This window comes from Oncorhynchus kisutch, linkage group LG14 (genome assembly GCF_002021735.2).
Source record: "Oncorhynchus kisutch isolate 150728-3 linkage group LG14, Okis_V2, whole genome shotgun sequence".
Classification (NCBI taxonomy): Eukaryota; Metazoa; Chordata; class Actinopteri; order Salmoniformes; family Salmonidae; genus Oncorhynchus; species Oncorhynchus kisutch.
In genome coordinates, this window is record NC_034187.2 from 16,596,298 (window position 1) to 16,622,826 (window position 26,529).

A 26,529-nucleotide genomic window follows, 5' to 3' on the forward strand; every position below is an offset into this window, starting at 1 on the left:
ACATTCAAAGTCGTTTTGGTAAGCAACGCTAGTGTATATTTGGTCTTGTGTTTAAGGTTATTGTTTTGTCTGTTGGAAAGCAGATAATTGTATATGTGTGGGGTACAGATATGAGGTAGTCATAACAAAATCATGTTATGCACTCTTATTGCACACAGAGTCCATGGAACTTATTATGTGACTTTACTCCTGAACTTATTTAGGCTTACCATAAAAAAAGGGGTTGAATACCTTTTGACTCAAGACATTTAAGCTTTTCATTTTCGTTTTATTAATTTGTAGAAATATCAAAAAATATAATTCCACTTTGACATTATGGGGTATTGTGTGTAGGCCAGTGACAATTAAAAATTCAGGCTGTAACACAACAAAATGTGAAAAAGGTCAAGGGGTGTGAAGACTTTCTGAACTGTAGCACTATGTAAAAAGCACAGCCAGCTATCCAGACAGAATAAGAGAAAGTGGCTACTGAGGCTTGACAGATGCGTCCCAGCTCAGTGAGGAAAGTCCACCAGGGCTGCTGTGTGTGTGTGTGCCAGGTAGCTCCTCATTTGGATACTGATGGGAGAGTCTCTGTCTCTGGGCAGAAAAATGCCATCTCCATTTCCCTCTCAGATCCTGTGGAGTGAGAGATCTGGTTTCTGCTGTGAGGTGAGCAGCTGGTTGGAGTGGGAGTGTAGAGGAGGGGAGATGAGAAGAGAGCAGAGGGAGGGTAGAGGAGAGGAAGGGTAAAGGGGAGGGAGGGTAGAGGATAGGGGGGGAGGGAGGGTAGAGGATAGGGGGGAGGGTAGAGGATAGGGAGGGAGGGTAAAGGAGAGGAAGGGAGGGAGGGTAAAGGATAGGGAGGGTAAAGGAGAGGAAGGGAGGGAGGGTAAAGGATAGGGAGGGAGGGTAAAGGATAGGGAGGGAGGGTAAAGGAGAGGAAGGGAGGGAGGGGAGAGGAAGGGAGGGAGGGGAGAGGGAGGGAGGGAGGGTAAAGGAGAGGGAGAGAGGGAGGTTAGAGGAGAGGGAGAGGGTAGGAGTGGAAGGGTAGAGGAGAGTAAAGGTGAGGAAGGGAGGGAGAGTAAATGAGAGGAAGGGAGGGAGGGTAAAGGAGAGGAAGGGAGGGAGGGTAAAGGAGAGGGAGAGAGGGAGGTTAGAGGAGAGTGAGAGGGTAGGAGAGGAAGGGTAGAGGAGAGTAAAGGTGGAGAGGGAAGGAGATGGAGGGGAGAGGGAGGGAGGGAGGGAGGAAGGGTAGAGGAGAGGGAGGGGAGAGGAGAGGAAGGGGAGCTTAGCATCACACACAGAGACAGATGCAAACCTCATTGCAGATGAAGCTACCCTCCATGACTGTGTTAGCTCCAAGCCCTGGTGTCTCTTTGATTCTGTGTCAGTCTGTGATCTGGGATTGATCTGCCTAATCAGGTGCTGCTTCCAGACACTTCAGTGTCATCAGTGCAGCATGTGACCTTCAATAAACTACTTGCTACAAAAAACACGTATTATTATTCTAGAATGTTGAAAGCCTCCCATATAGTGGCATAACAACACCTTGAATATAGTTTTGTTGTGATAGGCTTGTCCATGATCGCAAACCTATCTACTGCTGCTATAATAGGCGTCTTCACAAGATGAAATGTAAAACAAATGTAAATGATAGCTGAAAGTGAAGGCCTGGGAATCATACAGTCAATATGCAACGATTCCTACAGATCGTAGGAAATTTCAAGAGCTAATGATAGTTATTCTGCAGGCATAATATCCCCATTGGAACAGCGTCAGGAAATTCTCTGCGATATGAAAAACAGAAACCGTGTGTCACTGCCTATGGAGGTCTAACAGGGAGAGCACAGACTATTCAACTCAACACAGAAACTAAAACAGACAAGGCTGCCTGAACCCCTGCCTGGACATTATTTCCTTGAAAAATTCAAACAACTGTCTGTGCCAACTGCCAAGGGTTGTGGACAACTGACTGTCTGCTTCCAATTTACAGACAGGGGAAATCAGGATTAATCTTTAAGCCAGGACAACATTTGTCCAGCAGCAAAATATTGAAGAAGCCAAACAAAAGAAATCAGAGGAATGTGAAGAGAATAAATCGAATAGAAAATTGTTTTCGAAGAAGAACAAAAGAGCCGTGGAATGGTGAAAGTAGACCGCTAACTGTAGGAACAGAGATACTGCAGACAGACATTTACATTTTAGTCATTTAGTTCTTATCCAGAGTGACTTACAAGATAAATTAGGGTTAAGTGACTTGCTCAAGGGCACAATGACATTTTTCACTTAGTCGGTTCAGGGATTCTACCGGCGACCTTTCGGGTTACTGGCCCAAAGCTTTTAAGCACTAGGCTACCTGCTGCCCAAGACCCCAGACAGACAAGCCCCAGACTGGTGTGGACCAGGGCCAGGACGCCCATCCAAGTGTGTTCTCAATGAACTCATCTGGTGAGGTGTAATACAAGTAAACAGAGTACAAACTGTCATGCAGGGATTGAGCACATTTTTGTAATTCTACAAAACCAGACTGAAGCATTTCGTATACATTGTTTGTCTTCAGGAAGGCAGTAAGTTGCTGCGCAACAGCCTTTTCTAAAAATTTTGAGAGGAATGGAAGATTCGATATAGGCCAATAGTTTTTTATATTTTCTGGATCAAGGTTTGGCTTTTTCAAGAGAGGCTTTATTACTGCCACTTTTAGTGAGTTTGGTACACATCCAGTGGATAGAGAGCCGTTTATTATGTTCAACATAGGAGGGCCAAGCACAGGAAGCAGCTCTTTCAGTAGTTTAGTTGGAATAGGGTCCAGTATGCAGCTTGAAGGTTTAGAGGCCATGATTATTTTCATCATTGTGTCAAGAGATATATTACTAAAACACTTGAGCGTCTCTCTTGATCCTAGGTCCTGGGAGAGTTGTGCAGACTCAGGACAACTGAGCTTTGAAGGAATACGCAGATTTAAAGAGGAGTCCGTAATTTGCTTTCTAATAGTCATAATCTTTTCCTCAAAGAAGTTCATGAATTTATCACTGCTAAAGTGAAAGTCATCCTCTCTTGGGGAATGCTGCTTTTTAGTTAGCTTTGCGACAGTATCAAAAAGGAATTTCGTATTGTTCTTATTTTCCTCAATTAAGTTAGAAAAATAGGATGATCGAGCAGCAGTAAGGGCTCTTCGGTACTGCACGGTACTGTCTTTCCAAGCTAGACGGAAGACTTCCAGTTTGGTGTGGCGCCATTTCCGTTCCAATTTTCTGGAAGCTTGCTTCAGAACACAGAGTATTTTCTGTGTACCAGGGAGCTAGTTGCAACTGCATCTAGGGTATTGCGCAAGGTTAAATTGAGTTCCTCAGTTAGGTGGATTTTTGTCCTCTGGCGTCCTTGGGTAGACAGAGGGAATCTGGAAGGACATCAAGGAATCTTTGTGTAGTCTGTGAATTTATATTACGACTTTTGATGTTCCTTGGTTGGGGTCTGAGCAGATTATTTGTTGCAATTGCAAACTTAATAAAATGGTGGTCCGATAGTCCAGGATTATGAGGAAAAACATTAAGATCCACAACATTTATTCCATGGGACAAAACTAGGTCCAGCGTATGACTGTGACAGTGAGTGGGTCCAGAGACATAGGAATAGGACAGGAGAAGTACTCCAGATATAACAAACTGACCCTAGCCCCCGACACATAAACTACTGCAGCATAAATACTGGAGGCTGAGACAGGAGGGGTCAGGAGGCACTGTGGCCCCATCCGAGGACACGCCCGGACAGGGCCAAACAGGAAGGATATAACCCCACCCACTTTGCCAAAGCACAGCCCCCACACCACTGAAGTGTTTTAGGGAGTGTTTGACAGTGATGAGCGGTGGTTGTTTGTTCGCCGACCCATTACAGATGCAGGCAATGAGGCAGTGATCGCTGAGATCTTGATGGAAAACAGCAGAGGTGTATTTGGAGGGCGAGTTAGTTAGGATGATATCTATGAGGGTGCCCCATGTTTACAAATTTGGGGTTGTACCTGGTAGGTTCATTGATCATTTTTGTGAGATTGAGGGCATCAAGCTTAGATTGTAGGATGGCCGGGGTGTTAAGCATGTCCCAGTTTAGGTCAGCTAGTAGCACGAGCTCGGAAGATAGATGGGGGGGCAATCAAGTCACATATTGTGTCGAGGGCACAGCTGGGGGCAGAGGGTGGTCTATAGCAAGCGACAACAATGAGAGGCTTGTTTATTAGTTTAAGCACACTGTGTTTGTCTAAATTTTTACTTATTAATATTGAAACATATTAATGAATGTCTGAGATTCCCAAAGATTGGAAAGCTTCCGAAGGCATCGGCAGCTTTCCAATCTTTGGGAATCTCAGACGATACAAAATATATTAAACAGGCTAGTAATAGGGGGTGACACCCCTTTCATAGGGGGTGACACTCTAGACCCAAACTGCTATCCTACCCTGTCTTTCTAAGGTCTTCGAAAGCCAAGTTAAACAGATTACCGACCATTTCGAATCCCACCGTACCTTCTCCGTTATGCAATCTGGTTTCAGAGCTGGTCATGGGTGCACCTCAGCCACGCTCAAGGTCCTAGATGACAACATAACCACCATCGATAAGAGACATGACTGTGCACCCATATTCATCGACCTGGCCAAGGCTTTCGACTCAATCAATCACCACATTCTTATTGGCAGACTCGACAGCCTTGGTTTCTCAAATGATTGCCTCGCCTTGGTTTACCAACTACTTCTATGATAGATTTCAGTGTGTCAAATTGGATGGCCTGTTGTCCGGACCTCTGGCAGTCTCTATGGGGATGCCACAGGGTTAAATTCTCGGGCTGACTCTCTTCTCTGTCTAAATCAATGATGTCGCTCTTGCTGCTGGTGATTCTCTGATCCACCTCTACGCAGACGACACCATTTGGTATACTTCTGGCCCTTCTTTAGACACTGTGTTAACTAACCTCCAGACGAGCTTCAATGCCATACAACTCTCCTTCCATGGCCTCCAACTGCTCTTAAATGCAAGTAAAACTAAATGCATGCTATTCAATCGATCACTGCCCACACCTGCCCGCCCGTCCAGCATCACTACTCTGGACATCTCTGACTTAGAATACGTGGACAACTACAAATACCTAGGTGTCTGGTTAGACTGTAAACTCTCCTTCCAGACTCACATGAAGCATCTCCAATCCAAAATTAAATCTAGAATCGGCTTCCTATATGGCAACAAAGTATCCTTCACTCATGCTGCCAAACATACCCTTGTAAAACTGACCATCCTACCGATCCTCAACTTGGGCGATGTCATCTATAAAATAGCCTCCAACTCTTTACTCAACAAATTGGATGCAGTCTATCACAGTGCCATCCGTTTTGTCACCAAAGCCCCATACATTACCCCCCACTGCGACCTGTACGCTCTCGTTGGTTGGCCCTCGCTTCATATTCGTCGCCAAACCCACTGGCTCCAGGTCTACAAGTCTCTGCTAGGTAAAGCCCCACCTTATCTCAGCTCACTGGTCACCATAGCAACACCCACTTGTAGCACGCGCTCAAGCAGATATATCTCACTGGTCACCCCCAAAGCCAATTCCTCCTTTGGTCGCCTTTCCTTCCAGTTCTCTGCTGCCAATGACTGGAACGAACTGCAAAAATCACTGAAGCTGGAGACTCATATCTCCCTCACTAGCTTTAAGCACCAGCTGTCAGAGCAGCTCACAGATCACTGCACCTGTACATAGCCCATCTGTAAACAGCCCATCTATCTACCTCATCCCCATACTGTATTTATTTATTTATCTTGCTCCTTTGCACCCCAGTATCTCTACTTGCACATCCATCTTCTGCACATGTACAATGCCAATGTTTAATTGCTATATTGTAATTACTTCGCCACCATGGCCAATTTATTGCCTTAACTCCCTTATCTTACCTCATTTTCATTCACTGTATATAGACTTTTTTGTTTTCTTCTTTTGTACTGCATTATTGACTGTATGTTTTGTTAATTCCATGTGTAACTCTGTGTTGTTGTATGTGTCAAATTGCTATGCTTTATCTTGGCCAGGTCGCAGTTGCAAATGAGAACTTGTTCTCAACTAGCCTGCCTGGTTAAATAAAGGTTAAATAAATTAAATTAAATTAAATTATATGTTGTGTGGAAATGGACGGCACACATTAAATCACACCCCTGCCTCGTTTTGCATTGTCATGCAATACAAATGACTGAATCCATCAACCAACCAAACATCGGGTCCCATTTGAGGGTGTTGTCAGCGTCAAGCAATCCACTACCGTTCCCTTCTTCTTACCTGAGCATCTGGCAGCCCCATCCCCATCCCGTGACCTTTTCAATGAAGGAAAATATCAAAGCTATTATGATGTGGGGGGTGGAGGCAGCTGCATCAATCAGTGTGTTTGTGTTTTCATGCTCAGAGCTGATTGCGGCCGGCTGCAATTTTGGAGACAATTAGCAAATAAGCTGACATTTGAGGTGAAGGGAGTAGTGTCCCACTGAGTCGACATAAAAACCAGCAAAGCATCATACCGTAGTAAAGTGTGTTGTGTGATTGGAATGTGATGATACCATCTTAATAACCTGTTCACTGTGCTTTGCTTTATGTTGGAATTCTATGGTTGCTTTCTTTGCCTGTTCTCTGGACAGACTTATCTTTCACACCATGTATAACCCATAGAATTAGAATACCATGTCAGGTCGTATTGAATGAACCCATGCGGCTCAGTCAAGTCAAATACTGTGGTCTGAGGAGCATTGTCCCCCTCTAGTAAGGATATTTCTCTGGTGTAATGTAGTTTCTTCAGTACGGGAGGGAATTAAGTCCTATTTTAAAACTCATTATGAGGGGCTCTAAAGAGTTAACCTTTCATCCAGAGAGAGAATTTGTATTGTTATGCTGCAGACTACTCTTCTGAAGCACCCAGAGAGTGCGTGAGAGAGAGCTAGATAGAGACAGAGAGAGCTAGAGACAGAGCGAGAGTGAGAGAGATAGCGAGCTAGAGAGAGAGCTAGAGAGAGAGCGAGAGAGAGAGCGAGAGAGAGAGCGAGAGAGAGAGAGCTAGAGAGAGAGAGAGCTAGAGAGAGAGAGAGAGCTAGAGAGAGAGAGTGAGAGAGCGAGAGAGAGAGAGCTAGAGAGAGAGAGAGAGCTAGAGAGAGAGAGAGAGCTAGAGAGAGAGAGTGAGAGAGCGAGAGAGAGAGAGCTAGAGAGAGAGCGAGAGAGAGAGCTAGAGAGAGAGGTAGAAAGAGAGCTAGAGAGAGAGAGAGAGCTAGAGAGAGAGAGAGAGCTTGAGAGAGAGCGAGAGAGAGAGGTAGAAGAGAGCTAGAGAGAGAGCGAGAGAGAGAGGTAGAAAGAGAGCTAGAGAGAGAGAGAGAGAAGAGAGAGAGAGAGAGAGAGAGAGAGAGAGAGAGAGAGAGAGAGAGAGAGAGAGAGAGAGAGAGAGAGAGAGAGAGAGAAGAGAGAGAGAGAGAGAGAGAGAGAGAGAGAGAGAGAGAGAGAGAGAGCTTGAGAGAGCGAGTGAGAGAGCGAGTGAGAGAGCGAGAGAGCGAGAGAGAGAGAGAGAGAGAGAGAGAGAGGAGAGAGGGAGAGAGAGAGAGTGAGTGAGAGAGAGAGAGAGAGAGAGAGAGAGAGAGAGAGAGAGAGAGAGAGAGAGAGAGAGAGAGAGAGAGAGAGAGAGAGGAGAGAGAGAGAGAGAGAGAGAGAGAGAGAGAGAGAGAGAGAGAGAGAGAGAGAGAGAGAGAGAGAGAGAGAGGAGAGAGAGAGAGAGAGAGAGAGAGAGAGAGAGAGAGAGAGAGAGAGAGAGAGAGAGAGAGAGAGAGAGAGAGAGAGAGAGAGAGAGAGAGAGAGAGAGAGAGAGAGAGAGAGAGAGAGAGAGAGAGAGAGAGAGAGAGAGAGAGAGAGAGAGAGAGCAAAAGAAGGAGTGAGAGGAGAATTGGAGAGTGGGAGCAAGCGAGAGCTCAACTCCGGGTGCTGCATCACAAGCCATTAGGCAATCTCACCCAGTTGGAACCTTCTTAATGTCACACTGAATCTCCAGGCGGGAAAAGGCATCGCCTTGCTCCACCGCCACTCCATTAGATGAATGCAACATTTCAGATAGTGAGTATTTACTTTAAAAAAAAACGATTTTATCTGAGGAAGTGATTTGACCATTGTTATGCTTGTTTGAAGGGCAGTAAACAAACACAAACAACCAAGCAGGACATCTCCTGAGTTTTACAATGACAGGATTAATCAGCGGTCTCTCCATGCTTTCACATAGAAACAAAGTGGCATGTCGGCCAACTGGATACTAACGTTGACAAGGAAGAAAAATAGACAATGCAATGCCTCTCTGTAGAGTATCTTCAAAGAGTCAGGGCCGTCTTTCAGATGGGACATTAAACAGGGGTCCTGACTTATCGTAAGTGTAGGGGTGTTAACCCGATGTCCTGGCTAAATTCCCAATCTGGCCCTCATACCATCATGGCCACCTAATCATCCCCAGCATTCATCCCCCCTCCTCTCCCCTGTAACTATTCACCAGGTTGTTGCTGTAAATGAAAAATGTGTTCTCAGGCAACTTACTTGGTAACATTTTAAAAAGAGTGTCTGCTAAATGACTGAAATGTAAATGTAACTGCAGACATACAAGGGACAGAGAAAGAATAACATTGATCTGTGTGCCATTTCCTTCCAGTTAACAATGTACTATTTCTCTGGGTGAAAACCCCAGGGTGCTAACCGTCTCTCAAGTAGACTTCCTGAGAAGAGGGATAGAAATGGACTGGAAGCCCTGAGCTGTCCCTACAGGTTCCACATCTGCTGCGGTGTAGATGCTCACTGCTGTCCACAACTCTGTGTGTCTATTTATGAAAGGTGCAGTTGAGTTCCAGAGGCTGGGCCACAGAAGAGGCCTCATAGTTCCCAGTCAGTCACTTCAGAACATCTCACATTGAATTTATTGGGTTGTGCTGAGAGGCTGAGAGCTGGCAGGGCAGCAGTCGTCTGAGTCCCAAATGGCACCCTATTCCTTAAAGAGTGCACTATTTTTGATCAGGACCCATGCACTATACAGGGGATGGGGTGTCATTTGGGATGCACCCGTCGTCTCCTCCCCACTGACAGCTGCCTGTCACAGTGATTGTTCCATTTGGCTTAGCCCTCTGCTGCCTCCAGTGTGCTCCGAGGCCAGCTGTCAATCAACAGGAGAGACGCAGCTCTCAGCTCTTCACAATGGAGCTCAGTGCAGGCAGTCACTGCCTTCAATTCTCCCAATTTGCCCTCTGCACATTTTCCACTTCACAACAACAACCCAAAATGTTGCAAGGGTATTTATTAAATTGAGCAAGTTTCTCCAGGAATAGATTTGCTGAAATGAACATGCTGTATAATTGTTGATATTCTTTTTGAATTGCTATCTTCACATGACGGTGTTACATTCTGGTGCTGGAATGGAGTTACCTCAAACATTTAAACTACTTTGAGTGAGAGACAGGTGCCATTCATTAAAATAGTAATCCTTATTATCGTGACATATGTTGATAAAGTGGAGATATGACCTTAACATAGATTTTTTATCCTGTGCCAACACATAAGTGTGTGTGAGTGAGAGGTACGTTAGATCATGGCTCCAGACAGCGTATGTGTGTGTTACCTGTTGCAGGAGAGGGTTAAACATTCTCATGTCATTAGACCTTCCGAAGGACCCTCTGAGCATCCTCAAATATGGAGTGGCATGGCTGGAGCAGGGTGGGGGTCAGCCTGGCTGGAGGGAGGACCATGGCCACTGCTTCCTGAGACTGTTGTGGGGGGGGAAGAAAAGCTTTAGATGATACGTACACTGTTCCACACAAAGACACATATTTAGAAAGAAATATCTACATTTAAATAAATATCTAGATTACATTCTAAATATACAGAAATCCAAATATATGGCTTTGGTTAGTTCCATTTCAACATTTGCCGGCTGGGCTAAGTTATAGTCAAACTCATCAGATTCATAAGAGGTGTAAAATATTGGGTGTCACAAGATCTAGAACTGTTTGAAAGAAACCATTATACTCAAGTTTGATTCTGGCTTTAATAACTGTCACTATAGAATGACTGACGGCAGCAGGAGAGAATATTCTGTTCTATTGCATTCTATTCCATAGAATAGAAGATCTCTTCTCTCTCACTCTCCGCCCATCAGGAAACATTTCTTTCTTCCCCTGCCCAGGCAGGCAGGCATAGCTGGTACAGCTGAGAGACCTTGCCTGTTTCTTTCATCCTCCCCTCATTTCCTTCTCATCTCGTATATATATATATTATATAAATCTATCAGTGCGCCTGGCTGCCCTGTCTGGCTGCGTGGGGAGGAACAGACGACAGCCTGCCTGCCGTCGTTAGCTAGCCGAGGGTCGTTTGTTTCAGAGTCGTGCAGTCCCTGACGCTTGCTGAAGTTGCTGTCGCAAATAATGACATTTCAAAACAATTTACACTTATCAGACACCAATAAACTCCTTTTGTGTGTAAGGGAGGTATTTGTCTCATTCATTTCTGTGGATATTGCATTTTCACAGCAGCCGGGCACTGCAGTAATGGGATGAGGTTCGTCCTTGCTTTCCACATCTGTGCTGCTGATAGCAACTCAGTCATTCTGTCTTGAACTTCATGTGGCAACTGAAATAGTCTGGCAAGTTACAGTATGGAAGTAGTCATTTCCTTGATGCCAAGTCAATCTCAGAACCTTTACAGAACAGGCATTGTGACAATAATACCAAACTCTTAAAGCCAGAATCCTAAACTGAAAAAAGAACAAAGCGACAACCAGACTCTGTTTTGGTAAAAAGCTGAGGGATGGACCTGGAGAAATGTAACCACTCTAAAATGCATAGACAGAGCTATGGATGCAAGGACTGATTAATTCATCCATGCTATAAACATTATAGTTTTAAGCATATTTTGAGGCTATAGTATATTAAACAGTGTTTGTTAACATTTAAATTTTTTACAAACATTGTAGTAAAACAAGCTTATATTTTGGGTTCTGATGGGGTACAACAAGCTATATTCTTCAAGAAACCATGGGTATACATCATACATGTGTAAGTCCGGAAATGGATGTAGCAAGTAAGGATTCTAGCAGAATGCATGTCAATGAGCTTCATCGAATTGAGTAGAGTATACAGCACATCAATAGGCTAGCACAGGATGGTCGGATACCAACCAACCAATGTGACAATGGTCATCATTACTCTTTCTCTCTGTAGCCACTGTGCTTTCTCCTCTTTCTCCTTTAGTCCATTTGTAAAAAAAGATAACAAAAGCACTGATTTATTGGTTTCTGTCCATAAAGTGGGAGCACAGCTGAAATTGCAGGGATACAATGGTGGCATTGTGTCTGTCTGCTGCTTGGCAGTGGCTTGCTATGGATGGATGGATAGCAACACAGACCGTACAACACAGAATCTACCTCGTAAAGCTGGCACTGCAGAGGCAGGCAGGGGTTGCTATGGAAACCTACCATGGAGACGCAGGGAGGAAGAGGAGGGGGGTGCTTTCTGCTGCTGCTTGTGGTTTTGCTGGTCCTGGCGGATGCCGTCTCTCTGACTGTCTCTGTGCTCTCTGCAGCAGGAAAGGCAGCGCGAGGCTGGACGACAAGGACTGAGGAACACAACACAGGCTCTCCATTTGAGTGCCATGTGGACATGCTTTTCCTACTCAAAATCATATTAGAGGATCTAATCTGATCTGGACACAGAAATGCTGGACTCATACATTTCAATTATCACTAAGCATTTACACATCATACACATAAAGCACGTTATATAGTATGACCATCTGGCCATGTGACAACATAGCATGACGACCATTCAATTATCATGCCTGCCACTAAACCCCACTATTATGAACTGCAGCACTATAAACTGCCCTGGTCTCACAGTGTGATAATGACAGGCATTCAACGTAATCCAGACACACAGTGAGGGGACCTGTGTGTCACTGCCCACTCTGAGGAGAGAGATAGAGAGAAAGAGATGCACACCTTCATATTCCCGCAAACACACAGACACGACAGCGGCAAACCAGAGCATTCACACCCTGCATCTTCAATTATATGCTAATGTGTTATCTGCCGTGTGCTACATTATTCTAAGCTGATGGAATTTTTCAGCGGCGGAAAAGGCGTGCTTGGAAACTCAATGCCTGGTTGGCGCGGCAACGGGTCTCAGAGTATTATAGATGGGTACAGGCTTCGGGCGGCCGTGGCAAAGTGTTCGTTGGGTAAGGATGAAGAAGTGTTATAATTTATTAAGGGGAGAGGAGAGGAGAGGGGGTAGAAACAATCTCAAATTGCAGTCTTGGTCATTGAAATACCAGACACACTCGTGTCTTGGCTTGATTTCATCAGTGGTAAAGGCATCAATTAGATTAGCACATTCCCAAAGCTAAACACTGTCGAGAGGATGACATTGGCCCACTTAGGGAAACAGGAAACGTCCTGATGGCTCTCTCTGTGTGTGTGTGTGTGTGTGTGTGTGTGTGTGTGTGTGTGTGTGTGTGTGTGTGTGTGTGTGTGTGTGTGTGTGTGTGTGTGTGTGTGTGTGTGTCTCCGTCGTTCAGAGCAATATGTGGGTAGAGGGATAATCTCATTCTCCAGTCTGAATGTCTCCAATATGCCAATAATAGATTTAGGGGGAACTGAGCAGCGCCAGCAATAGCAGCTTATAGACTTGGTGCATTACAATACAAAAGGAAAGTAAATGGAAAAGGCCACACAGAAGTGGTGTAATGGGAAAGTCATTGTGAGGCCCTACGGCAGTTGACAGTTTTTCTCTTGACCTTAATTATCTTCTAGGGGAAAGGAAAACGGTTAGACAGTAGTTCAGAGTTCCTCAAGGCTCTGTTCTTGGACAACTTCTGTTCTCATTATATTGCTACCAGTGGAGGTTATTCAAGGAGGCTATAAAAAGTGGAGGGACAATCACTTTATACAGTATTATTGATAAGATTGATATTTGTTGATTGTTCCTCTCAGCGAGTCCATCTCACCTGCAGCAGGGTCTGCATCTCTGTCTTGAGTCGTCCAAGGTCCTAAAGCATATCATTGGCTCATTTCACAGCTGAGCTGGGTCACTCAGTAACCCCAGAGTATGATGGGAGGCCTGACTGGTGACCACCCCCTTTTATACCTTGGTGCTTCGTGTTGCTGTGCTTCGCTAATGCTGCAGTGACCAGCTCTCTAAACCCAGAGGGAACACCAGAGACCTCTTGCTGATGTTGACCTTACCTGTCTTTAAAAAAAATATCTATATGTTAATGGTTGCAATGTTGTTATAATCAGAAAGTACCCGCTGAGCTTGATCAGCTCCTCCAATAGGAGTGGGAGAGGAGAGACAGCTTTCCTCCTTCCTTCCGGCCTGGAGAAGTGTTTGGAGAAGAGGGCCAGTGTGGTGGCACAGCACCAATAACATGACTCACACATAGGACAGCATCCAAGCAGCCTACGTAATGTTATTGCCACATAACTATCAAAGACTTCAAATGCATTGACTGGTTGAGGAGATTGAGTCCTGCTTTGGAAGGAGGGGAAAGCCCATAGGGTTATTCAGAGGTCAATGAGGCTCGCTGTCCTATTATAGGCCATGCATGGCTGAGACTCTGGTATGCACGTTACTGTACTCAATAATATTAGGCTGTTAGTGTATAAAAAAAATGTAATATTAACTTTCTGATCTTTTTCTGTACAGTGAGTCTCATTGTTTACATTTCAGTTTCGTATGAGCGGTAATGGGGAGAAAATCAATCCTGTCTAGTATTGGAGATGAGAGCTGTATTTACACAGGCATGGATGGAGCCGATAATGAGCGGACTCCGAGGATCTGAGAGAGTCCGCTCATTCCCACTCCGTGTGTGTGTTCTAATGAACTGTTTTCATAGTATAGGGATTCCAATCCATGTGTTACCGACTATGAACTCAATGGCTCCGACATTGCTGGACTTTGACGCAAATAAACACACACACACACCACACACACACACACACACACACAGTTTCCATAGTAACACCATCATAGTAACATATTTTAATATGATACAAAAGTGACTCCTTCCACAGTAGATAGACTTATTATTCTTCCCTAACGGGTGCTACAGGCAGGCAAAGACCCACATAACGTTAATTGACAAAACTGTCACTCAAAAGCACCGCCATTGAAAGCACAATGAGCCCCTGTATTGTTTTTATCTTGTCAAGTTGCAAAAATATAATCTCCTTCATCTCTATGGTTTCACAGGGGGCAATGGATATATTCTTACTGCTTCTGGCTTAATACAAACTTAAAGGTGAAGTACCAAATGGCACCCTACTTTTGCTGAGATCAGAGCCTTTTCCTATATAGGGAGTAGGGTGTGATTTGGGACGTATCCAAATAGTCCCTTCATTGTGGCTCAGATACAGCCAGGAAGACAGGAAGGTATCAATATTGGCACAGAGGATGAGGATGTTTTTACTGTACATTTACACAATGAATCCCTCTTCATCACTACATCAGAAGGACCAACAGGGAGGAAGACTAGTCTGAACAATCAGAGAACATGGTGCAGACAGAGGGATAGAGAACACACACATTTTAATGTAATGAATCTCACAGAGGGATAGAGAACACACACATTTTAATGTAGTGAATCTCACAGAGGGATAGAGAACATACACATTTTAATGTAGTGAATCTCACAGAGGGATAGAGAACATACACATTTTAATGTAATGAATCTCACAGAGGGATAGAGAACATACACATTTTAATGTAGTGAATCTCACAGAGGGATAGAGAACATACACATTTTAATGTAGTGAATCTCACAGAGGGATAGAGAACATACACATTTTAATGTAGTGAATCTCACAGAGGGATAGAGAACATACACATTTTAATGTAATGAATCTCACAGAGGGATAGAGAACATACACATTTTAATGTAGTGAATCTCACAGAGGGATAGAGAACATACACATTTTAATGTAATGAATCTCACAGAGGGATAGAGAACACACACATTTTAATGTAGTGAATCTCACAGAGGGATAGAGAACACACACATTTTAATGTAGTGAATCTCACAGAGGGATAGAGAACACACACATTTTAATGTAGTGAATCTCACAGAGGGATAGAGAACACACACATTTTAATGTAGTGAATCTCACAGAGGGATAGGAGGAAGCGAGAAAAGAAGAGACGCTAGCTGACCTGTGTGGTTCCCACTGAGCCGTGATCACAAGGCAAAGGTCACACCCACAATGCAGAGGCAGCATCCATCCTCTTGGCAGTGTGTGTGTGTGTGTGTGTACTAACAGAGCACAGGAATACCGTGGGGGGTGCCAATCATCCGGCCAACTGTCAGAGGAGAAAAAGGCGTTGCACCACGCAACATATAGCAACCATGGACTATTCACTGTTAAGCCCCCCACACATTCACAGTGCTGTCTTATACAATACCTAGGCCACTGCCCCTGCACTCACACTGTCATTCTGTAGGGGGGGGGGGGGGGGGGCTTACTTTGACGCATCTCAAAGAACCTTACAGAACAGGAAGGTTCTGACTCAAACTGACAAAGGACAGGGTGTACTGGGGATGCATGGCAGTGGCAGGTATTGTGTACTTGACATTCCACTGGAAGAGAATGTAATTCTAGGGTCCAGGTAAAAACAGAGAGGTACTGCAAGGACGGCAGCATCTCTACGAGTATACCAAGTCCTCTACGGAGGTTGAACCATACAAGTCAGATCAAGTGTGTGGGATTTACAATAATGTATCATTTGGCATTCAGATTTTTTGTGTGGGGTGGGAATATGATACACATTGACATTTATGTAAGCAACTGAGGAAGATATATGCATAAATGATACAGTATAATCTTCAAAGACAACGAGAATGTAAACATTAACCTCAGACCACCATCAGCCTATTAGATCCATGGACCAACATGGAACATGTTCTAAATGTTAATCACACAATAATGTTTGGTCCTCATGTGTGTTCTGCCCTCTGAGGGAAACACAGTTAGGAAGAAGAAGTGCTGGTTCCCCTTTTGGGGGTGTTCTGTTCTGTTCCAATAAATAAACATGATGGCAGAATGTCATGCTGTGTCTCCGGTAGTGCTGATGTATTCTACACAGTGAGACGTCTTCAATCAGCCTTAAGATGTATCAAATGGAGCTAATCCATTTGAAGAGCGGGAGTGTGCCTTGTTGATGCCAGCCTTTTTGATCTTGCTCAAATTGATTAGGGTGGAGATACGGGGAGGCAGAGACAAAACGTCCCGTTGGAGGTCACCGTATGCAAATGTCTCCTCCCTCCTTCCATAGGAAATGGGTTCAAATAGAACAGATTGTTCAATTCACTCAGGCTGTCTGAAATAGCACCTTATTCCCTATAGCACACTGTTTTTGATGGCTGACTGCATCTGAAGTGGCACCCTATGCCATATATAGGCTAGTGCACTACTTTTGAATAGGGTGCCATTTGAGAGGACATCTTTTCCTACAAGATGTTGTTGACATGTCTGTGTGCAGCCATGCCCGTGTGTAAAACACTGATCATAAAATCATTACGGAGGTAGAGAAATGATGCAACGTTGATAAGGTGATGGGAAATCTATATGTTGATAGTGGTTTATTGATGGTCGATATGGAAACCAGAGCAATATTACATATAGGTCTTATAATAGAACACATCATGGACGGGTTGGAGTTGGTGCCTGAGATCTTCATTAATACTGCATGTTTCAGTGATACTCATACAAACTGATCCACTTGATAACTATTATCAGCAGCTTAGTAAACGTCACCTTATATTCATCTCATTGTTATACACTGTATTTCTCTCTGGTAAGGAGGTAAGATCTTCCTTGCATTGTACCGAACACAGTCTATTTCTCTAGCTCGTCCTTCTCTCCTGCAGAGGGAAACGCACAAACACAAACACATTGCTCCGGTGGTATCTGCTGGATAAAAGAGGGGGATTTACCTTCAGCTAAAAGGGATGAAAAAGTAGGGATGATGATGGATGGAGGACGGTGCAAGATGTAGAGGAGAGAATTCCAACCACTTTCCCTTCCGTCGCCATGGTGAACAGATAGTTTCAAACGTCTCTCTCTCTTTGTGAGTGCAGAACAGAGGTGTCGCGCCAATACATATCCCATTCATTAGACAGAAATGTATAGATAGAATTATGACCCATGTTGAAAGGGGGTGAGGTGAGAGGGATGTCCATGACAAAGCAGTGACAGGACTTCAACAAATAATGAACCACAAATGACTCTGAACATAATACCCACGGTAGGCTAGCTCTTGAAACATCGGTCTTTGCCGGCTACAAATGTGATCCTACACCGCTCCCCCTCCCCCTCAAACATTGTTATTATTTTGGCCTCTTCTTCATCCTGCCTCCCATTCCTTCAACACGCGGTCATTTCTGCCATCACCACCAGAATAGCTGCTATTATCTAATCAATACCAGAGTCATATTAGGACGCCTGCTGGTGGTGGCCTCACCCTCCACCCTCTCTGCTCTGTTGATTCAAGCTGTACCATCCGTCACCCTGGGCCGTCCCTACCCCATCCCAAACCTTATCATCCCCTGCTCTGGCTGCCACAGCATTTAAATGTCATCATCAAGCAGCAGATGTTTGAATTCCAGCCCCTTTATGTGCAAATATACCCAGTCTACCAGATGTGACCTCATAGCCATAGTTTACATTGACCACCTGATGCCCCAGCAGTTATAATGGGAGCAGACCTGGGTTCAAAAACTATTTGAAATCGTTCACATACTTTTAGCATTTGCTCTAGTCAGCCTCTAATGCCAGATGGGCGAGGTTTGTGACTATTCTATTGGTTCTATTGTGCCAGACAAGGCCAATCAAGCACAGAAATTATTTGAAATGATTTGGAATAGCATTTGAACCAAGGTCTGTCTGGGAGTGCCAGACACTCCTCCAGATCAGTGTTGATCCCTGGTCGGGGGCGAGAAAAGCCCATTCACACTCATTGGTGGTGTAGCCTAGGCTTGCTCAGCCTGATGTCACCCTGGCTTTGTAGTCAAAACCATTCAACATTTCTGTTTCATTATGACATTAAAAAAAACTGGATTTGGTTTCGAAAAATTATTCTGGTTGAGTCTGCAATAAGAAGTACCTTGACCACATTTCCTTCACCCACTAGATCTCAGGGCAAAGTGAAATTGGATACCATGAATGGTTATATTCATTTCTTTCCATGAACTGATAAAAGTAGGGGTTTCTTAGAAGCCCCCTCTCAATGTAATTTAAAAGCAATTTCCCTGGATTTGTCTGTGCTGTGTTGGAGCTTGACGGTCCTGAACAAGGCAGAATTGGCTGAATCCAATAACCACGAAAACACGTCTTTCAATCATCGCCCTCAAACCTAAATCCAACATGTTCACAATGGCACTATGTATAAACCTAGTAAGAACAACCACTAGGGTGGTTGGAAGGTGATTTATTTCCCTCCTTTATACAATGAAAACCAGAAAGTATATATGTTACACACACAGAAGGCTGACTAAAATACCACCACACTTAGTATTGGAAAACTGTCTAGGTGTTTTGAGTAAGTCATATAAAGTCATATGACCATAGTGTTCCATCCTATACACACACACAGTTAGTATTTTTGTGATAACGATGCAAAAGGAAGGAAGTCAAATCAATGTTTTTGTCAAGGTCACTGTATAAATTCATGACGCTCAACATAGCAACAGTATCCCAGGGGAACAACGCAGCATGTGGGATCTCTAGGCTGTTGCCTCATACTGAGGACTCTCTCTCTCTCGCTCTCTCACACACACACACCAATAATAACAACCCACAGAAACCCTGTTCAATCGGTGCAGCAATCATAATTCTGCCATTCTTCTCAGTAATTCCTGATAAAATCGGTGTTGTACAGTAGTCACTCATCCATTAATCTAGTGCGATGACACATTCAATGCCATAAATATCTACCTTGCCTGGTGGTTTGATATAGAATCAAGCCTGAAACAGGAAGAGAGAGAGAGACTGTGGGTCCGAGGAGGCAGGAAGAGAAAACCATAGAAGAAAAAGGTATTTGGGTGCATTAAGATTCTACTCACTAGTGTGTTCTGACCACACACTCCTCCCCTCATCCTAGCCCAGCGCTCAGACGCTCACAGCACCACACACACATTTGTTACTAAAGCGCATCCGTCCATCCGCCCAATGGATGCGTCCTCATTAATATTTATCTGTGTTAATACAAAGCTCATGTATTTTTTGATTAATGTAAAGGTCCTTTTCTAATAACAATGGGGGCTGTGGACGGATGGATGCTGGCTGGCCATACATATTTATGTTTTTCGAGGGCTTATTTATTCTGGTGGATGGCAAGCAGGCAGGCAGCCAGTCAGTCAGTCATTTGGACATGGTGCCTGTCATTTCCCCAGCCTCCCTCCCTCTGCCTGCCTGCCCTCCTGGCATAATGCTACTTATTCATAGAACATTTTGATTTAGTTCATCTCTCCCGAGGCTGAAAGTCCCAACTAAGCATTCTGCTGTGCTGCTGGATAAAGAGGCTTGAATTATGCAGCGGGCCTAATGTGCTCCTTCCTCTTCCTAAATATAAACACACTCACGGAAGGCATCAAAATGAGAATTCTTATCGCATGCCACATCTTTGAATCTGAACCCATTCCATCCGTCCACATTGTGCAGAAAGTTACAAAAGACAGAAAATGGGAAAATGGACTCCTGACAGAGAATCAACCCCCATCCCTCTCCAAGTCATATGTTTCCAATTGAATGTATGAATATTGTAAGTGCATCCTTCTCAATGCCTGATAGCTAATAATACTGATGAGTATCTTTTAGAAGTACAAGTAAATCCATGTGTGTATTACAACAACCAAGGATACTAGTTATTTGTTTGTATTCTTGGCATTTGATTCATGATTGATATTGAGCCGAATTGTTGAGGAAAGTTAACAAGTAAGCATTTCACTGTATTCTGTGAACGTGACCAATGAAACTATGTATTTTTTGTGTTTTTCTTTACTTTTTAATGATAACTGGTAGTAGTTACAGTCTCGTTCCATCGCTACAACTCCCCTACGGACTCAGGAGAGGTGAGGCATGAGGCGATGCGTCCTCCGAAACCCGACCCTGCCAAGCCGCACTGCTTCTTGACACACTGCTCGCTTAACCCGGAAGCCAGACACTCCAATGTGTCGGAGGAAACACCGCCCAGCTGGCGACCGAAGTCAGCTTGCAGGCGCCCGGCCTGCCACAAGGAGTCACTAGAGCGCGATGGGATAGGATATCCCGGCCGGCCAAACTCTCCCCTAACCCGGACAACACTGTGCCAATTGTGTGCCGCCTCATGGGTCTCCCGGTCACAGCTGGCTGTGACACAGCCTGGGATCGAACCCAGGTCTGTAGTGACGCCTTAGACAGCTGCGCCACTCGGGAGGCCCATGACCAATAAACATTGATTTGAGTTCTGTGCTAGGCCATGTGTCTAATTTACCTACAATATTATGGTGCAGATAGAGTTAGCTAGACAAAATGAGAATTGTCTATTTGCATTTCTAATTGCCTAAAATAGTGAAGGAGAGGCCTGCCTGCTTGTAAAAGGACCTGCAGTATTTAACAGGCTGTCTGGGAATGTGACTGGCCGGGTATGGCAGGCAAAGTTATATCACACATTACAGGGAGTGGAACTGAACACAGACCTGAACGCTGCAGAGCCAGATACGCTCTAAAATACATCATATCTACTGCAAACTGGAAAGCTCCTCAATGAATGTCTTCATACCACAGTGAGTCTCTGTCTTTACAGCCCTGTGCCCTGACCTGCACTATCAGACTGGTAAAAATACACCCATCCATCTATCCAAAGGTGTTCGTCCTATGATCAAGTGCTGTGGTTCAGTCGATGGACGTGGGGATATAAAGGTATGTTTAATTCCGTCTGTCTGTCAGTCCCGCCTTGTTTTTCTCCATCTCGACATGTCATCCTCTCTCCTGCATTTCAATTTCCTCTCCTCTCCTCTCAGAGAGACAAACACTATTTTCCATGTAAGAGGCATCTCCTCGTCTTCAACATCACAGAGGGGATTCAGCAGTGGCAGCAACAGCATATTAGCATAGCTCGATGGCGAGGCCATGGAGCCATTACCTAGCAACAGAGCTGTCTGTGATTGGCTGAGGAGACGTAAACAGCAAAGTGGGTTTGGGGCAGACTGGGACCAAGCGGCTAAATGAGGAAGCGGGGGGCTATTTCTGCCCATGTCATCCCTGCTCGCCACATCAAAATGACATTGGCTGGCTCCTCCTCCCCCACACAGAGAACAGAGCAGTGCAGACCAGAGGAGACGCGCAGAGCAGACCACTCACATTGACTGACTGAGGCTGGGGGGGGGGGCAGCAGCCCAGAACAAGACGCAGCAGTAGCACCAGCAGCAACCAGACAGCCATCTATCCTTTTGTTTGCTCTTTCTCTTCTGATCCAGGCAATAAGGCTACAAATTATTTCTGAGCCATACAGTTGTCGTGGAAATTACCACCAGGGACTCAAAGTCAAACTTCAATGTATTATTATTATCAGCAAGCTGGAGAGGTTCCAACAAACTTAATGCACCATACGACACCATTTCCTCCACAACCTCACTTATCATCATAACACACCTAATATCTTTAGAAACTCAAGCCAGTCCTCTCTCCACTTGGGTAACCTAAGAGTCTGTTAACCAAACAAACTCAAACAGACCAGTCCTGTTTGGCACTCTGCTTTGGTCTCTCCTGCAGAACTGGGCCAACATTATCCTGAACCACAGCTCTGTCAACATGACTAGCAGAACGGACAGGGCCGGGTCAGGGATTTGGAATGTACCAGTGTTTATGTCAGTCACAGTGTTCCTCTGCACACCCACCAACACACTGGGGACAGATGATGATGTGTACCACAGGAGGTTGTTGGCACCTTAATTGAGGAGGACGGGCTTGTGGTAATGGCTGGAGCGCTATCAGTGGAATGATATCAGATACATCCAACACATGGTTTCCATGCATTTGATGCCATTCCATTCGCTCCGTTCCAGACATTATTATGAGCTGTACTTCCCTCAGCAGGCTCCTGTGACGTGTACACAGACAGGACAGACCAGACACACCCACAGAGAGTCAGAAATTCCAGGCAGGCAGTCGTGCTTTATGACTAGCCACTATTTACTTATAAAACTGTCAATCAGTTTTCTACAACGGCATTCAAGACACATGGGTTATGACGTATAACAGACAAAGCTGGATGGAGAGAATACAGCAGGTATACCACAGAAACTTTGAAAGTTCACTGAGGGACATGTCTGTTGCCTTTTAATACCTGAGAGTAAGTGTGTGCTCTGTCTTCAGGTAAACAGAGTGCATCCTGTGGGGGGTGAGCAGTGGTCCACAGAGGGAAAGGCAGACGGGGAGAATGGAGCTCCATTAAATCCCACTTAGGGGGAGGCAGCTCAGACGACAGACAGGCTGAAGGCAGCAGACTCGCTGGATGCGTCAAGTGGCTGGACGCACTACCATAGAATGGCCAGTAAGAGTCCTCGTGGCAGTATACACAGGCTGTGTTGACAGCGTCAGTGAAATGATGAACATTCAATACGCTGGCTGGCAGCATTTTAGACATGAATGAATGAGCCTCATGAATCTGAAACATGACCTCAGATGAGCAATGACTATTTTAATTCAGGAAAGGACTAAATAAGACACAAATGGCACACTACCCCTTCTATAGGGAAAAAGGGAATACCTAGTCAGTTGTACAACTGAATACCTTCAACTGAAATGTGTCTTCTGCATTTAACCCAACCCCTGCCTTGCTCAGGGGCAGAACGACAGATTTTGACCTTGTCAGCTCGGGGATTCGAAACAGCAACCTTTTGGTTACTGGCCCAATGCTCTATCCACTAGGTTACCTGCCAACTCTAGGGTAGGACATCATTGTAAATAAGAATGTATTCTTAACTGACTTTCCTAGTTTAATAAAGGTTACATTTAAAAACTGTAAATACATATACGGTATAGTGCACTAGTTTTGAGAAGGGCCCATGAGCACTATATTGAGACTATGGTGCCATTTGGGAAACAGCCCTTGTTTCCTGTTGTAAACTAGGGAAGCACCGTGTTCATTTAAAACGTATTTCTGTTATGTATTTTACATCTGGGTACAGCTGAAAAACATAGATACTTTCTCAACTGAAGTATCTAGAGAAATGATCAGGTCAGATGTTTATTAAAACAGAGGCTCTAATTGCTGTGGGTTATGACTTATGCATTCACATAACATAAATAGACCTACCACTAGGCTCCATTGTCATTCCTCTCCTATCAGGCTAGAGCAGCACACTAAACTATTCATGTTTCATATTCAGAATCAATCACAAAACCGCCATTATAATCAGGTGCTGTGGAAATCAGGTTTTTAAACGACTCTGAAAGATAGCAGGGCTCACAGGTGCAGACTATCATTCAACTTGTCAATCAAATACATTCAGAAGGGCAGTAGAAAAATACAATCCTTTGGAGAGTATTCAGGCAGGAAGGGGGAAGGAAACACATCCATGCCATCCAATCAGCGTCAACCGATGGTTCCGTCGTCATGGTAACATGCATCTGGTGGCAGCGGTACAATGGCTTGGTTAGGTTAGCGTGCAACAGTTCACAAAGAGGCGACATTCTGTTTACTGCAGGTAGCTGGGGGTTACTGCAGGAGGAAGGGAGGAGGCTAGACATACCCTTTGTCTTGATTTATAATAGTAAGTGTGTGTGTGCGCGCGGGTGTGTGTGTGCACATGCATGAGTATAACATTTTTTTTTTGAAGTAATATGTTAATGCTTTCATTCAGAAAATGGAATTCAATAATGGCATGTTCCTTGAAAAGTAATCCCCATTGCAATCAAAATAACCACATGCTGTATATAGGTGGTAATACTTGGCAGTTAGGTAACTAGTTATGTACCAGGTATATAACAAGTTACCTAACTGCCAAGTACTCTTGGTGATAGACGTCAATTGGCACTTCCATCAGTCATAAATTATCATTATGATTACATAATACAGTTCTGTCCAAATTGGTAGAGTATTCCAACATCATGTCAGAAATATAGAAAATCACCATGCATGAAATTACTATTTACTAAGACACATCACCATGCATGAAATTACTATTTACTAAGTACATATTTAATTTGTTAGCAGATCTGTACAGAACCATATCAGCATATAACGGCATGCTGTATGTTGACCTCTAGGGAAAGTTGCAGCTCACTCATACGAAACCAACAACCATATAATTTCCTTAGTAGCGGAGTAGTGCACCTGTGAAGGGGGAAGAAGAGGGGCTCAGGCACTACTAGACTATACTGCTGACTGCTGCAGAACAGAGCAGGCTACAGTCTTTATTAACTGGACAGGGAAGGTTTGGCTTTTTGTCTATCATATAAAAGGCCATATGTTTTTGGCACTGAGGGGGCAGTCCAGGCTGTCCAAGACTATTGCTGCTTGAACACATTGAGACTCTTTGAATACATTATGTTCCACTGTCAGCCCCAGTCCTGTTATCCCCATAGTAGCAAGCCCCAAACTACACCATTATTTAATACACATTTATATGAAACCAAGAAATAATCCAACTAAGGTCTGAATAAAAAAATATTTGTGAAGAGGAGCAACAGCATCTTTCTGAACTAAATTCTTTGTAAAGTAGCTCATTGCTGTACTTATTAGTAGATGACAGTAACCCCACAGGGATCACTGAAACGTTCCTTTTCAAAGACTTTTGACAGCTGTATGAGGAAGTCTGAGAGGAAGTCTGCCATTGCTGTTTGACAGTAGCGAAACAAGACCGGCAGCTAGCTACAGCACCTCTTAATTAGGATCAGCCATCACAGTCCCATTCACACAACAGACAGGTGGAGGACTAAAAGCTGGGAGAGAGAGTGAACGATCCACACTTTACACAGGTGATGACTGACGAAGGACTCGAGGGAGGTGACTGCAGCTTTGCTACAGTGCACACATATGCAGGAGAGCAACACACTCTCACAGTGTGGGGGGGGTTCCATAGCCTATTGGATCTGAGAAGACAGGAAAGTGTCAATAGAATCTGGCAACACAGTACACAGGCTCCCATCCCCTACAGTCTGTCAAAATACTTATCACATTAGGCCCAGGCTGGCTATTATGGGTTGGATGCAGGTATGATCCCATTCAATCTCCAATCCCTTATCTCCATGTAATGTTTTGCAAACACTACATAAACACTTTCTATGATGATATGCTGTTTGTTTGGGCTAGGGAAAGGGCTCTTGCACTGTATTGGTAGCATGGCTCAATACATTCCTAGGACTGTTGCAATATACAAAACAAAAGCACTGAACTAGACAGCGTTGAAGAAAAGGCGGTCAGTGAGTCAGTGTGGATTGTGTTGGGGGTTGTTGTTGCCCTTAGAAGGCTGTTTTCACTGGGAGCCGTCCCCCATTGATAATTCACAGCAAACAGGGAGAGGGAAAGATCAGGAGGGTGCCAGAGGAAACTCCTCAAGAGAGACAATTCTAAATGTCAACAAAAAGCCACTGAGGCCTGGCCTTAGATATGGAAATGCTGCTGTGCCAGAGAGGAGGCACAGAGCTGTTAGCTTCATCTCCTCAGCTGTTGTTGTCAATGCTAAAGATAATTGTGGTGACATTTAGACCTACCGACCTACTTGATGTAAAAACTAGGCCTAGGCTCCATCCTACTTATCCTGCCCCATGTTGCAGATATCCGACTTCAAATACATGACTCACTGTGTCTTTCATTCCCAATGAGAGTAAAGTTATCTTAAACAAGGGGAATACTGTGTTCATCGTGTTAACCATTTTCAATCTGTGGTTGTTATCACAATGTTAGATCAGTCAAGGCCAGAGACAAAGGATGCCTTGAAACAGTCGACTGACTCCCCCGGCTTGGAGCATGTGCTTTCAGTCACATGTAAGCCTTTCTAAATATGTCTAAACAAAAAACAAAGGGAGAGGCTTTTATTCCAAGAAATCTGTGCAGAGAAAAATAATGCAAACAAAAAATGTCATACAAAAGGTTAGAGAGAAAGGGAGCGTGCAGGAAGAAGGGAGGCATAGCGTTGTATCCATGAGCGATGAACGTACAGAGCATTCTCATCTGTGGGAAGAATGTTGTAGGAACAGTGGGCCTCAGTAGAAGCTAATGTTCATGGCAGTCTGCCGTCTGAACTCTGTGCTCTTGGAGGGCTGGGGAGAAACCCGAGCCGCACGTGGCGCAGCACCCCTTCCCTTGCTTGTGGCAGCAGCCTAAGATGGCTGCCACATCCTGGTGTAAACAAGCCAGGGAATGAAAGAGCTAAATTTCTCCCGCCTGCATGCCAGCGACTGCAGGGGCTGTACTAGCCCAGAGTGTTGAGGAGGAAGTTAACCCCTTCCCTACTCCAGTTTCCTCACATTCAACATGACAGAAA

General features: G+C 44.5%; 1 protein-coding gene across 3 annotated transcripts in view; it reads right to left on the reverse strand.

Moving 5' to 3' along the window:
• LOC109904256 (probable E3 ubiquitin-protein ligase IRF2BPL) overlaps positions 1 to 26,529 on the reverse strand; it is a 183,258-nt gene that overhangs the window by 132,757 nt on the left and 23,972 nt on the right. For all 3 annotated transcript variants that reach the window (XR_004202698.1, XR_004202697.1, XR_004202699.1), the window contains exons 4-5: positions 11,486 to 11,625; positions 9,635 to 9,779 (exon numbers count right to left, since the gene is read on the reverse strand). The gene's annotated coding sequence lies outside the window, so the exon portion shown is untranslated. The remainder of the gene's footprint in view (positions 1 to 9,634; positions 9,780 to 11,485; positions 11,626 to 26,529) is intronic.